Raw genomic sequence first — 15,477 nt, 5'->3', positions numbered from 1 at the left:
GTAGGTTGACAATCCACATAGAGGCTAAATGGCCAATCACAGCACTTATCTGGCACCACAAGAACATTTTTCATGCTGTTGTTGCTCCCCAACTCCTTTTACTTCTGAATGTTGCTCACGGGTTCAAAAGGTTGGGGATCCCTGGTCTGGAGGGACTAAATCCAGCCATGCATGGGCCAACAGAGTACACTCCCTGCCCAATCTGTCCATGACCCAATCCGATGGAGTGTGTATGAGAAGCCACATTAGGGCGGACTAATTTCTTTTATTCATACAAAGGGCACTGATAATCAGAATAACAGAAGGTGAAGAGGAGCAGCCACTCTTTTTCTTCTTCTGATGTACAGTTATCCAGAATGCTCTCACCTCCTCCCCCCAGCCTAGCAAATGTCCCTAACTTTTTACTTACCCCTCGGTGCAGATTCAGGAATTGGAGTTCACGGCAGCCATGTTCTGGGACTTTGGTAATCTGAGACTGAGACCGGCATGGTGGCGCATGTGCAGTTGGAGCAATTTCCAGCTTTGCGACAATTGCGCATGCGCCAAAATTGATGAAAGTGCAGAATCGCCGGAAGAAGACACGAAGACCCGGAAGATGACTGTCGTAAACTCCGATCCCTGACTCTGCACTGAGGGGTAAGTAAAAAGTTAGAGGCATTTGCCCGGAGTAGCAGTTAGGCTGGGGGGGAGGAGGGTCTATGTAGGGTAGGGGGTAGGGTTTTTTTTAAGAAGGGGTTTGTTTCTCCTTTAAGGCTAAAGCCACACAGGGCTGAAATCAGCTAGCAGAAATACACTGGTCAATTGAATCGCCTCCTACACAAACAGACAATGTATTTTAGCGGAAACCACAAATCTTTCCATTATGAGCCAAAATCTGGCGAAGTCTGTGTGCGCAGGAGCTGATACAACACTTCCGAGTGAGAAAAAGAGAGGAGGCTGCTGCGCACTGTAGGGGCTGAAACGAGGCAGCGTATTTCATCTAGCTGATTTCAGCCCTGTCTGGCCCTAGCCTAAACCTCAGTTGAGATGCAGCTGTGAAAGCAGTGAAATAGTAATGGTTTCTTTACAAATAGTCTCTTTCTGCTAATGCCGCAACTGCCTTTTTGTAAATCTTTAAAAATTTTGGTAAAGTCCGTAGCTAAGAAAATGTTATTAAAAGATTTCAGTTGTCATTAATATCCCACAATTGTCATGGCATTTTGGTGGTTTACAACCATGCATTAATGTGAATAAGAGACTGGGATATGAATAGGAGAGGCCTGAATAGAAAGAGGAGCAATAAAAAGTAGCAATAACAATAAATGTGTAGAGCATTTGTTTTTATATGGGGTCAGTGACCCCCATTAGAAAGCTGGAAAGTGTCAGAAGAAGGAGGCAAATATTTTATAATGATGACCAATTGCAAAGTTGCTTAGAATTGGCCATTCTAGACCATATTAAAAGTTAACTTAAAGGGGTGGTTCACCTTCAAGTTAACTATAGTATGTTATAGAATGGCCAATTCTAAGCAACTTTTCAATTGGTCTTCATTATTTGTTTTTGAATTATTCGATTCTTTCCAGCCTTCAAATGGGGAGTCACTGTCAACATCTAAAAACAAATACTCTGTAAGGGCTCTTACACACGGCCGCTCCGACCTGCGCTCCCCTGCGTTCCGTTTTTTGGCGTTCAGCCGCAGGGGAGCGCAGGAATAGACGCAAGTAATGATTTGAAATGGGGCTGTACTCACTCAGGCGCGTGTAGGCGCCGAACGCAGGTTCAGACGCAACATGCTGCATTTTTCCTGCGTTCGGCGCCTACACGCGCCTTCGTGAGTACAGCCCCATTTCAAATCATTACTTGCGTCTATTCCTGCGCTCCCCTGCGGCTGAACGCCAAAAAACGGAACGCAGGGGAGCGCAGGTCGGAACGGCCGTGTGTAAGAGCCCTTAGGCTACACTTATATTGTTACTGCTACTTTTTATTACTCCTCTTTCAATTCAGGCCTCTCCTATTCATATTCCAGTCTCTTGTTCCAATCAATGCATGGTTGCCTGGGTAATTTAGAACCTAGCAACCAGATTGCTGAAACTGCAAACTGGAGAGCTGCTGAATAAAAAAACTAAATAACTCAAAATCCAATAATAAAAAATGAAAACCAATTGCAAATTGTCTCAGAATATCAGTCTCCACATCATACTTAAAGTTAATTTAAAGGTGAACCACACCTTTAAAGCACTGGCAACACTGCAAAGGCCCCTATTATGATCCAGTCGTTCCACTCGATTGGGCCCATTACCTGGATGGATACATTGGGCAGATCTCATCCATCTACCCCAGAAGGGGAGGCTCATTCCACATAAGATTAGCTTAGACCATATGTGATGCACCAGCAGTTTAACTGATAAGTTCAGCTGCTGGCACCTCAGGACTTGCCTTCAGCTCACCTAAAAAGTAATTTAGATCATTTTAAGGATAAGCTAAACACGAACGACTGTAGCATGTGCGTAATAGGGCCGTGTGTTTACCCCTCTGGATGTAACTTGAGCTCACCTGATCTTCCTGTTATTTTGCAGGTGAACAGAGTGAGAATGTTTCATGCTTAACATATTTCTCTTTCCTACATAGAATGCCTGGCCCAATCTTCTCCTGGCATCACCTCTTTCCAAGGATTAGCTTCATTGCCTGATGTAAGCACTGTGTGTTTTTAAATCCACCCTGTATTATTCTGTTGATCTCTCTTTCCTTCTGCCTGGCCGAACTGAATCTGAATCCTAATTTGCATATGCAAATAAATTAGGGGCGGGGAGGGAAATCGCATAACTTTTTGTCAACAAGGAAGTAAAAAAATTTTCCGCTTCCCACCTCAAATTTACATATGTAAATTAGGATTCGGTTCGGTATTCGGTCGGGTCTTTCAAGAAGGGTTCGGGGGTTCGGCCGAATCCAAAATAGTGGATTCGGTGCATCCCTAGTTTTTCAGTTATTTGGATTTTTGTTCAGCAGCACTCCAGTTTGGTGTTTTACCAGCTATCTGGTTGTTACGGTCTTATTTACCCTAGCAACCAGAGAGAGAGAATATGAATAGGACAGGGTCTGCATAGTAAATAGTAGCCTCATAGAGCAATTGTTTTTGGCTGCTGGGGTCAGGGGCCTCCATCTAGAGCAGAAGAGGAAAGCAAATAATTTAAAAACTATAAAAATGAAATACTTGCTAGGAATAGGCCATTCTATAGCATACTAAACATTTACTTCAAGGTGAACAACCCCTTTAAAGCGATTCTGTCGTGATTTTTATTATGTCGTTTTTAATTTCTAAATGACACTGTTTACACTGCAAAAAAAATCACTCTACAATATAAAATGTAATTCCTAACCCAACATGTTTATTTTTTTAGTTGTAATATTGGTGTGTAGGTGCATCTCAGGTCATTTTGCCTGGTCATGTGCTTTCAGAAAGAGCCAGCACTTTAGGATGGAACTGCTTTCTGGCAGGCTGTTGTTTCTCCTACTCAATGTAACTGAATGTGTCGTAGTGGGACCTGGATTTTACTATTGAGTGCTGTTCTTAGATCTACCAGGGAGCTGTTATCCTATGTTAGGGTCAGGAGACACAGGCAGATTTGGGGAAATTAGACCAAAATTGCCTCACGAGGAAACTTCGCCGTGAGTGCCATCCCGCTGGCGATTTTTCATTATAGCCAGCGGGAAGGTAGGGGAAGGTAGTTCAGGGAGATTGTCACCTTGAAGAAGAATCTTCCCGTGTGCCCCAACCTTTAAGGAGCTGCTATCTGGTTACTTTCCCATTGTTCTGTTGTTAGGCTGCTGGGGGGGGGGAGGATGAAATCACTCAAATTTGCAGTACAGCAGTAAAGAGCACAAGTCACTTGACTGGGGGCAGCTGGGAAACTGACAATTTGTCTAGCCCCATGTAAGATTCCAACATTAAATATAAAAAAATCTGTTTGCTCTTTTGAAAAACAGATTTCAGTGCAGAAGTCTCCTGGAGCAGCACTATTAACTGATGTGTTTTGAAAAAACATGTGTTCCCATGACAGTATCCTTGAGACATATTTGCCACTGGTTCACATGTTTTACTACTTGTGTTTTTTTAGTTTTTTATTCAGCATCTCTCCAGTTTGCAATTTTAGCAAATCTGGTTGCTAGGACCCAAATTATGCAAGCAACCATGCACTGATTTTAATTAGACACTGGAATATAAACAGGAGAGACCCTGATTAGAAAGAGTCATACAAATTAGCAATAACACTAAAATTGGAGCCTAAGGGCTCTTACACATGAGCGTTCCGACCTGCGCTCCCCTGCGTTCCGTTTTTTGGTGTTCAGCCGCAGGGGAGCGCAGGAATAGACGCAAGTCATTATTTGAAATGGGGCTGTACTCACTCAGGCACGTGTGAGTGCAGCATGTTGCGTCTGAACCTGCGTTCGGCGCCTACACGCGCCTGAGTGAGTACAGCCCCATTTCAAATAATGACTTGCGTCTATTCCTGCGCTCCCCTGCGGCTGAACGCCAAAAAACGGAACGCAGGGGAGCGCAGGTCGGAACGCTCATGTGTAAGAGCCCTTACAGAGCATTTGTTTTTTTAGATGGGGTCAGTGACCCCCCATTTGAAAACTAGAAAATGTCAGAAGAAGAAGGCAAATAATATAAAAACAATAAAAAAGAAACTATGAAGTCCAGTTGAAAAGTTGCTTATAATTAGCCATTCTATAACAGACTTAAAGGGATCCTGTCATCAGAAAACATGTTTTTTTCAAAACACATCAGTTAATAGTGCTACTCCAGCAGAATTCTGCACTGAAATCCATTTCTCAAAAGAGCAAACAGATTTTTTTATATTCAATTTTGAAATCTGACATGGGGCTAGACATTTTGTCAATTTCCCAGCTGCCCCCAGTCATGTGACTTGTGCCTGCACTTTAGGAGGGAAATGCTTTCTGGCCGGCTGCTGTTTTTCCTTCTCAATGTAACTGAATGTGTCTCAGTGGGATATGGGTTTTTACTATTGAGTGTTGTTCTTAGATCTACCAGGCAGCTGGGGAAAAGGGAGGGGGATGATATCACTCTAACTTGCAGTAGAGCAGTAAAGAGTGATTGAAGTTTAGCAGAGCACAAGTCACATGACTTGGGGCAGCTGGGAAATTGACAATATGTCTAGCCCCATGTCATATTTCAAAATTGAATATAAAAAAATCTTTTTCCATTTTTGAGAAATGGATTTCAGTGCAGAATTCTGCTGGAGCAGCACTATTAACTGATTCATTTTGAAAAAAATGTTTTTCCCATGACAGTATCCCTTTAAAGCTAAATTAAAGGTGAACTACCCTTGTAATTGTCTTAAACCCAATATAATGCATCTGGGGATGGTACTTAGTTTTGTCAATGAACTTTACTTTTGAAGCTATTACAGACCTGAAATACAGAACTGACTGTACCATTACACTCAGTTTTAGTATCTAAAGGTGGCCATAGACGCAAAGATCCGCTCGTTTACCGACATCGCCAAATGAGCGGATCTTTCCCCGATATGCCATTAACGAGCATGGCTATATCGGGGGTAATCTGAACGTTCGGCCATATGGCCGAACGATCCGATTACGATATGCAATGGGCTCCGGCAAGATCAGTCGTGTCACAATCAAACCTGTCCGACCAAATAAACGACCGATCTCCGTCGGACGAAAGATGTCGGCACTCTCCACACACGATCCGAAAATTGTACGATCCTCGATTCGTACAATAGGATCTGTGCGTCTATGAAAGCAAAGTAAATTAAAAGCCTACACATTTCAGAGTTGAAATGTCCAACCTGTAATTACCAGCATCCCAGACTGACCAAAGGCTGTTAGAGAGTTACAGTTCAGCAAGAGAGGAAGCTCACATGTCCAGCTTTCTGTTCCAGGTAGAAAACATTGGGATGATGGTCGGAATTTGGATGATAAGCTCTCAGTACACGCTAGCCGTGCTGTTATTTCTTTGTGTGATTCTGAATCTTACACTGCTGAACCCAATGGAATACTGTGCCATATAGAAAAATAATAATTAGAGAGCTCATTAGAAAGCCTCTAGAGGACAGTTAAACCCATGGGTTGTACTTGGGTTGCAGGCAGTCGTGCGCAGTAATGAGCAAAAAAAAAATCACAGTTTAATTGCAATGAAATTTAAATTGAATACAAGATGTTCTCTGATGAAAGAATCTAATTTAGGACACAACAAAATATGTTTAGGGGGAAAACGATACCAAATTCAATAATAATAATCTTCTTTCATTTATTATTTTCCAAAGAGGTTGAAGCTCATCTTATTAGGGAGGCACTGAATCCAGAATTTGGTTCATGATTTAGGATTCAGCCTTTATCACTAGGATACGGATTTGGCTGAATCCAAGTGCCTGGACGAATCTGAATCCTTGAAATCTGATCACAACTTGATAATTGAAAATAGACATTTTTCCCATGTACTGCACGTAGTTTTTTTTTTTTATCCTTCCATGCCCTAATTTGCATATAGGGGTCCAATTTGGTTCACCCGAATCCTTCATGAAAGGTCCAGGAATTGTTTAAATCTTATGATTTGGTGCATCCCTATTTCTGCCTCCATTTAGTTTTTTTTTGTTTCTCTGATACAGTTATGGGACCTGTTATCAGGAATGCTCAGGACCTTGGGTCTTCCGGATAACGCATAATTTGGATCTTCATACCTTAAGTCTACTGGAAAATCACTTAAATATTAAATAAACCCAATAGGCTGGTTTTGCTTCCAATAAGGATTAATTATATCTTAGTTGGGATCAAGTACAAGCTACTGTTTTATTTTTACAGAGAAAAAGGAAGTAATTCTTTAAAATTTGGATTATTTGGATAAAATTTACTCTATGGGAGATCGCCATCCCATAATTCAAAGCTTTCTGGATAACGGGTTTCAGGATCACAGATCCCATAACTGTACTAGCATCTGAAATGCAGCTCCTTTAGGTATGTCCTTGTCTAGCATGAAGCTTCAACTATGAAGACCTCAAAGAGGTGCCTGCTGAGCATGCCCAGTAGGCACCTCTTTGAGGCTGTCATAATAGGAAGAAAGATTTGTTATTCTGGGGAGTAATTTTAGGGGATTTTAAAATAAAAGGTTTACTTATCCTTTAAATAAAAGAAATAAAAAAAAACGAACATGTGCAATGCAAAGTTTCAGAGTAAAGGGAGTGGAGTGGTGTAAAGGGGCCTTTGAACTATAATTCTACGGAAAAGTAATAAATGGCATATCTTTACCTGGCAGCCTCACAGAAAAGTCTGGGTTTGGCACATGCCAGGAGAACACTACCGTTCATGGTTTGGTCTAAGAATGCAATGAATCCCTATTTTGAGGGAAAAAAAACCCATGCACTGGAAAATGTTCTTAAATGTGTACAGGGTCGGACTGGAGCCTTCGGGGCCCTCCGGGGCTGCACAAAGAAGGGCCCACCTGGCAGTCCCCGGGGGCCCCCTCTGACCGTTAAATTCCTACCATGCGCAAAAAAAACGCGCCGACGTGCATGTGCAAAAAAACAGTGACGAAAGTGCAGTGCATGCGCATAAAAATGTTTGCGTAAGTGCACAAAAAGCCAAAACAAGCCCAAAAGCGAAAAAGCAGACCAGCTACGGCGGGGGCACATGAGGGCCGGGCCCACCGGGTTCTTTCCCAGTCCGACTGTACTAACTAAAAGTCACATGGTATTTAGGGTTTGGCCAGGCACTTTGACTGAATCCTGCTGAAAAAGGTGGACTTGGCGCATCCCTAGTTGGGTCTAGGCCTTTAAGTCCAGGGAAAAAACTCCTTAAAGGAACAATAACACCAAAAAATTAAAGTGTTTTTAAATTATTTAAAATATCATGTATTGTTGCCCTGCACTGGTAAAACTGATGTGTTTGCTTCAGAAACCCTACTATTGTTATATAAACAAGCTGCTGTGTAGCAATGGGGAAATTGAAAAAAGTCTATATGGCACAGGTTAAATAGTGGCTAAGAGATAACACCATTATGTTCTACAGAGTTTATATGCTGTGTAACCTGAGCCTTTTCTCCTTTAAATGGCTGCCCCATTGCTACACAGCAGCTTATATAAACAATAGTAGTGTTTCTGAAGCAAACACACCAGTTTTACCAGTGCAGGGCAACACTGCATTATATTTTTATTAGGGATGCACCGAATCCACTTTTTTGTATTCAGCCGAACGCCTGAATCCTTCGTGAAAGATTCAGCCGAATACCGAACTGAATCTGAATCCTGATTTGCATATGCAAATTAGGGGTGGGAAGGGGAAAACATTTTTTACTTCCTTGTTTTATGACAAAAAGTCACGCAACTTCCCTCCCGCCCTAATATGCATATGCAAATTAGGATTCGGATTTGGATCGGCCGGGCAGAAGGTTTCGGCCGAATCCTGGCTGAATCCTGAATCCCTAATTTTTATTACTTTAAAACACTTTGATTTTTTGATGTTACTATTAAGTAAGGTATATAGATCTTCTGGTTACTAATGTTCAGGTAAACCTCACTTCCAGCTTTGCTGAAGGATTCAAACAGCAAGTATCTGGTACATTTTTTTTCTTAAAAAACAAACAAACAGAGGTCTGCCCCCCCTAAAACTGCTGCCCTATCCCACCAACATTGTTCCAGTAATCCAGGGAGGATTTAAAGAGAGGAACAATAGAAAGACAAGTTTATAGAAAGACAAGGAGAGCGATATTCACTATGGGGTGTCAGGTTGTTATACACCCCCTAATGAATACAGTTACTTACTTTTTTTACTCCCGGCTAGTGCTGCTTTTGGGAAAAAAGGCCCAATTAAGTACATAAGGATGCTCTATCAGTGCTGCAGTTCTGTCTGGTACTGATTTGTTTTCTGCCTGGCTTCATATTAGCTATGATGTACTCTTTATTTTTAGTCCCTAATGGAGCAGTTTGGTGGGTCCTGCTCTCCCAATCTCAGTAGGCCCCCCATAATCATCCGATTGTAAGCCTGGTGGCTCAGCCATCAGATCATTCCAATATGGGCTGCTGTACTGGTGTCCAAATCAGGTAAAGGTCCACTAAAGGTGGCCATACACAATAAGATCCGCTCGCTTGCTGAGGTCGCCAAACAAGTGGATCTTTCCCCCATACTCCCACCAATGGGCGATATTGGGGTAATCCGAACGTTCAGCTCTAGGGCTAAACGATCTGATTATATCATGGAATTGGGTCGTAGAACTAGCTGGTGTGGTCCTCCATTGCAGGAAAAATCAAACCTGCCCAATTTTTGGCCTGATATCGATCTGGGAGACCCGTTGGGTGCCCCACACTGGCAGATAAACTGCCGAATCTGTCTAAAGAACCAATATGGCCACATTTAACTTGGCTATCTCTCCATACAAGTGTATATATTCGTAATAACAGAAAGGAAAGAACCCCTCTTCTATCCAATAATCCTATGGTTCATTTCTAAAAAATCAAATTCATCAACTTGCTTAATACATATAATTGAAAGTGATTACACCTTAACTGTAGGATTACGTGATCTTTAAAAAATATAAATAGTGGATATATCAATTCTCAAGAGAAAGCCTTACTTGCGAAACACGCGTTGGCGAACTCTGCTATTCTAAAGCTTTTTAAAAACACTTTTTTTAAAGCCTTAGCTTCAAGCCTTCTTTATTTAATTATTAGAATTGGTCAAGGGGGGAGGTTGTTTGGTGAAATTCGGCACTCAAACCCCACTCTTTTCTCTTCCCTTCCTATTGTATCCCGGAGAATCCCCCCCTGGGATTCTCAAGGGGGCCAGGAGTTGTGTAGACAGTTCTTTCAATAGATAGGGCCAGTTTAAAAACCGAGACCACAGTCCTGGTTTTCCTGCCTTTCTTTGCTTTGTGGTGCCCCAGGGATAGTAATTGCAATAGGTAGAAAGTTTTGGGACAACTCCACCTTCTTATATATCAATTTTCCTACTTCTATATCGGGTTGAGTTGCTGGGTAATTGATTTATCGTTAATTTATTTGGTTCATATATTAATTCTTCACATATTCTTCTAAGTCCTATGTTGGACTAATGCACTTGCACTTTAAGTACCTTAATTAATTTATTTTTTAACACCTATGCACTTTAGGCATGAATTAATTTTATTTAAATTGATTTAGTCTGCCCTTCTTAAAAAAAGTCAATAAATTAGCACTTTCATTTAAAAACTATAAATTCTGTAACTTACGAATGAAATTTTAATGAATTGATATATCCACTATTTATATGTTTAAGATCACGTAATCCTACAGTTAAGGTGTAATCACTTTCAATTATATGTATTAAGCAAGTTGATGAATTTGATTTTTAGAAATGAACCATAGGATTATTGGATAGAAGAGGGGTTCTTTTCTTTCCTTTCTGTTATTACAAAGCTGTACTGATTGAATCAGACCTCTCTGTCTACCGAAGCGATAAATTAGTATTAAGGGCATCTTCTCTTTCAATTAAGTGTATATATTCACCACTTTACTGTACGGCAGGCAGAATAATTAAAGCAATTTCACAAGTGAAAGGATAAATCATACAGCAACCCACAGTATAAGGGGTAACATGAGACTAGCACCCCAGAGGCAGTATTTGAGCCTTGCTTTGAGGACACTGTGGGAGGTCCTGAGACATGGACACGTGAAATAAACTCAGAGAACGAATCATTTCATCTTTAGGACCATGGGCTGTCCTGCCTGTAACTGTAACTGACTCGCATGTGTTTATAAAGCACTAGATGAAACTTACATTTTCTGTATCATCACTTGGTATTCATGTGTAGACTGTGCACTCCTGCTGGTGTAAGTCCCTCATCAGTGTGTTTACATTTCTATTGTTGCCAAGCTGTGCGCACTTTCAGTCCTATTGTGCTGGATGTTGATTCTTTTCTGAGCAAAGGAGAATGAAAGTGAGCAGGCGGTATCAGTCATTTCTATTTAATGGAAAGTCAATCTCCCTTAACCCCCTTAACACTACAGTAATACCAGACAAAATAATCACATCATTTCCCTTCTCTTTCAGGTTTTGATCCAGTAATCTCCTCTATGGGCACCTCTTTATAAAAGTCCTGAGACTTGGTCCCACCACTAGGATTGGCAGCTTTTCCAGAAAAAAATAACGGCCTTCCTATTTATGTATCTTACTTTGCTATAAAAGGGATTATTCAACACTTTTTTCAGTTCAGTTGGTTTCAGACAGTTCAATAGAAATAAAGACTTTTTCCAATTTTCTATGTGTGACTGTTTTTCTAATATTGAAGTCTAAAGCCGCTCTTGGAGGGGGTCGCCGACTCTTTAACTGTTCTAAATTGATACATTTACTCGATACATTTCTTATCTTTGTCCCTGCTGAACAATAACCCTGAGTTTCATTAAAGGCAGCTGTTAGAATTGATACAATAGTATCACAGATGCCGCTGAGAAATATATCAACTAATTGTATTAACTAAGGGGCCCATTCATTAAGTTCGAGTGAAGGAATAGAAGAAAAAAAAACTTCGAATTTCGAAGTGTTTTTTTGGCTACTTCGACCATCGAATGGGCTACTTCGACCTTTGAACGATTCGAACTAAAAATCGTTCGACTATTCGACCATTCGATAGTCGAAGTACTGTCTCTTTAAGAAAAAACTTCGACCCCCTAGTTCGCCACCTAAAAGCTACCGAGCTCAATGTTAGCCTATGGGGAAGGTCCCCATAGGCTTGCCTAACTTTTTTTGGTCGAAGGATAATCCTTCGATCGTTGGATTAAAATCCTTCGAATCGTTCGAAGGATTTTGCGTATTTGCCCAAAATCCTTCGACTTCGATATTCGAAGTCGAAAGATTTTCATTCCCCAGTCGAATATCGAGGGTTAATTAACCCTCGATATTCGACCCTTGATGAATTTGCCCCTAAATGAAGCAAATTGTAACAGTTGAAAATGTTCCTGGATCACTGAGCTGCCCGATTGAAACACTAGAGACATGAACAATAACTTTAAAGGAGACATATAGGATAAATTAAAAAACCCTAATTTTGTAGGCAATTGTAAGTAATATATGGTGCATGGTGCTAAAAATTAATATTATCTTTAAAAATGGCCCCTTTATTGGAGCTCCCTATAGATGTTCTCTAGTTCCTGTTTCAAATGAGGGGTGGGCGTGTCCTAACGGTCCCTGCCAGAAGCACAGTAGGAGGGGGACAGCCAATCACAGCCCTGCAGTCACACAAGCACAGACAGGCATCAGTTCCCTATCAGGTCCTGCTAGCTGCTGATTGGTTCCTGTCCTACAGTGTAGTGAGCTGAGAGCCGCCAGCTCCCCTGCACAGCCTGAGGTACAGACCTGCATCGGGTCAGGTACCTGCAAAAACCTGCGGTACCCTGCGGGTTGAAGTTCCGGGTGCGGGTATAGATGCGGGTCGGCACTGGTACATTCTTGTTTTTTATACAAAATCTCTCCTTTAAGCTTTTGGGAAAACTAAAAAATAAAAGATGGAAAGTAAAAAAAAAAAAATCTTTATTTCTGGTGAACAATCAGAAAACAACTGAACTGAAAAAGTGTTTGGAAGGTGAACAACCCCTTTAAATTGGTTCTTTATTGTTGAGTTAGCATTTCATATGATGTAGAGAGTGATGTTCTGAGACAATTTGCACTTGGTTTTCATTTTTTATCATGTGTGTTTTTTGCGTTATTTCCTTTTTTATTCAGCAGCTCTCCAGTTTGCAATTTCAGCAGTCTGGTTTGTTAGGGCCCACATTACCCAACATCTGATTTGAACAAGAGACTGGAATATGAATAGGAGAGGGACTGAATAGAAAGGTGAGTAATAAAAAGTAGCAATAACAATAAATGTGTAGCCTTATAGAGCATTTGGTTTTTAGATGGGGTCAGTGACCCCTCATTTGAAAGCTGGAAAGAATAAGGCAAATAATCTGAAAACTATAAACAAAAAATAATGAAGACCAATTGGAAAGTTGCTTAGAATTGGCCATTCTATAACCTGCTAAAATAACATTGGGATCAAGCATCATTCTATAGGCCAGGGGAGAAGCCTACCTACCCCAAGGCCCAGGTAAGAGCAGATGATGAAATGTAAGTTTTTCCCATACTTTACTTTCAGAACACAATTAAGAAAGAAGTCTGGGGGTCCCACTGGGACCCCAAATAATGAATAATAAAGTTCATAAGGAAAGCACATTTGCCGAGAGAGGGGATATGAAATCAGGGATAGCTAAACACATACAAATGGAACATTGTGATTTGAACAAGCGTCTTTTTTAGATTATATATATATCTTTTTTTTATAGCTTTCTTCTTTGATATCTCCTTTTTCTTGATATATTTTGTTTACAATTTTGAGTTTGAACTATTTGCTACATTGTGACATTATATGTATTATTTTTAGATGTCCAGTTAATTGATACATTGTATATGTTGATAACTCTGAATTTGAACTATTTGCAACATTGTGACACTATGGGGCAGATTTACTAAGGGTCGAATTTCGAATTACAAAAAACTTTGAAATTTGACCATCGAATTAAAAAGCTTCGAATTTGAATATCGAATTGAAAGTTTTTTCAACAAATTTGGCAATCCTGCGGTCGAATAAAAATCGTTCGATCAAACGATTCGATCGTCCGAATCGAACGATTTTAGCGATCGAATGGTTTTATTCGATGTGTAAAGACTTAGAAAAATGTTGTAGAAGGTCCCCATAGGCTAACATAGCACTTCAGCAGGTTTAATTTGGTGAAGTATTGAAGTCGAAGTTTTTTTTAAAGAGACAGTACTTCGATTACCGAATGGTTGAATATTCGAACGATTTTTACTTTGAATGGAAGTCGAAGTAAATTTGAAGTCGTAGTATCCTATTCGATGGTCGGGGTATCGAAAAAAGAACTTTGAATTTTTTTACTTTGAAAATTCCCTCGAATTCACTTCGACCCTTAGTAAATCTAAATTTATCTTTGGAAATGTTCAAATAATTGATTGTATACGCTTTCTTCATATGCATTAGTTAGACGCTTTTCTTCTTAGCCCTAATGGTATGTTGCAGTTGTTCAAGGGTTCATGTTTTTATGGGAGGGTACCTTTCAGGATTTAAAAAATCTTGGATTAATAGTAACCGTAAGGGTAGAACTACATGAACGCTTTTACCTGCGATTGCTTCTGTTCCTGAGATGAATCGCAGGCATCACATCAGATGTGTCGAATGTAAGGTAAGTAATAGGAATGTCGGATGTTGTCGCTGCATGTTGCGTCTTCATCCGACAGTCGCGTTGTGTCGGACCAGATGCACGCAGTGACAACTTCTGACATTCCTATTACTTACCTTAGATTCTGCGCATCTGACGCCTGCGATTCATCTCAGCGCATCGGAACTAGTGTTGCCATCTTTACTTGAAAAAAATACCGGCCTTCCTATATATTTATGTTTTTTCCCAATTAATAACATTGGGATCAACCATTGTTTTTACTAACCAGCAGGGCTGTATTTAGGTCTGATGCCGTCCTAGACATTAGACCTAAACACGCCCCTATGTTGTGTCAGGCGTTGTGTGCAATGATGTCACATGACGTATTCCGCGGAAGTGATAAAAAAAAAAAAAATTAAAAAAATTAGAAAAATATGCACCGAGAGAGCCGCCCCAAAACCATGCCACCCTAGGCACAGGCCCTCGGAGGCCTATATATAAATGCGGCCCTACGGCAACTAGTGATGCACCGAATCCACTATTTGTGATTCGGACTAATCTTCCGAATCCTTTTCGAAAGATTTGGCCAAATACCGAACCAAATCCTAATTTGTGTATGCAAATTAGGGGTGGGAAGGGAAAAAATGTTAACATTTTTTTCACTTCCATGTTTGTGATGAAAAGTCACGGGATTTCCCTCCCCGTCCCTAATTTACATATGCAAATTAGGATTTGGTTCGGCCAGACACAAGGATTCGGCTGAATCCTGCTGAAAAAGTCTGAATCCTGGATTTGGTGCATCCCTACTGGCAACCCTAATTGGAACGGATGCTATCGCAGGTAAAAGCGCTCGTGTAGTTCTTCTTAGGGCAAGGCCAGACATGGCGTTTTTACGTTGCGTTTTTAAAAAAGCTCAGTTGGGCACTGATACGTCCCAACTGAAAACCACACGCGACTGTCAACTTGCGTTTTTCAGCATGTAGGTTTCTTTTCCCAACATTCACTTCTCATTGTTCTCGTTTCCCATAATTCCACTGGCTGGCATTTGGTTTTTAGATGGGGTCAGTGACCCCTCATTTGAAAGCTGGAAAGAATGATAAGGCAAATAATCTGAAAACTATAAACAAAAAATAATAAAGACCAATTGAAAAGTTGCTTAGAATTGGCCATTCTATAACATGCTAAAATAACATTGGGATCAAGCATCATTCTATAGGCCAGGGGAGAAGCCTACCTACCCCAAGGCCCTGGTAAGAGCAGATGATGAAATGTGAGTTTT

The sequence above is a fragment of the Xenopus laevis genome, chromosome 3L (genome assembly GCF_017654675.1).
Source record: "Xenopus laevis strain J_2021 chromosome 3L, Xenopus_laevis_v10.1, whole genome shotgun sequence".
Taxonomy (NCBI): domain Eukaryota; kingdom Metazoa; phylum Chordata; class Amphibia; order Anura; family Pipidae; genus Xenopus; species Xenopus laevis.
This window is presented reverse-complemented; position numbering follows the sequence as displayed.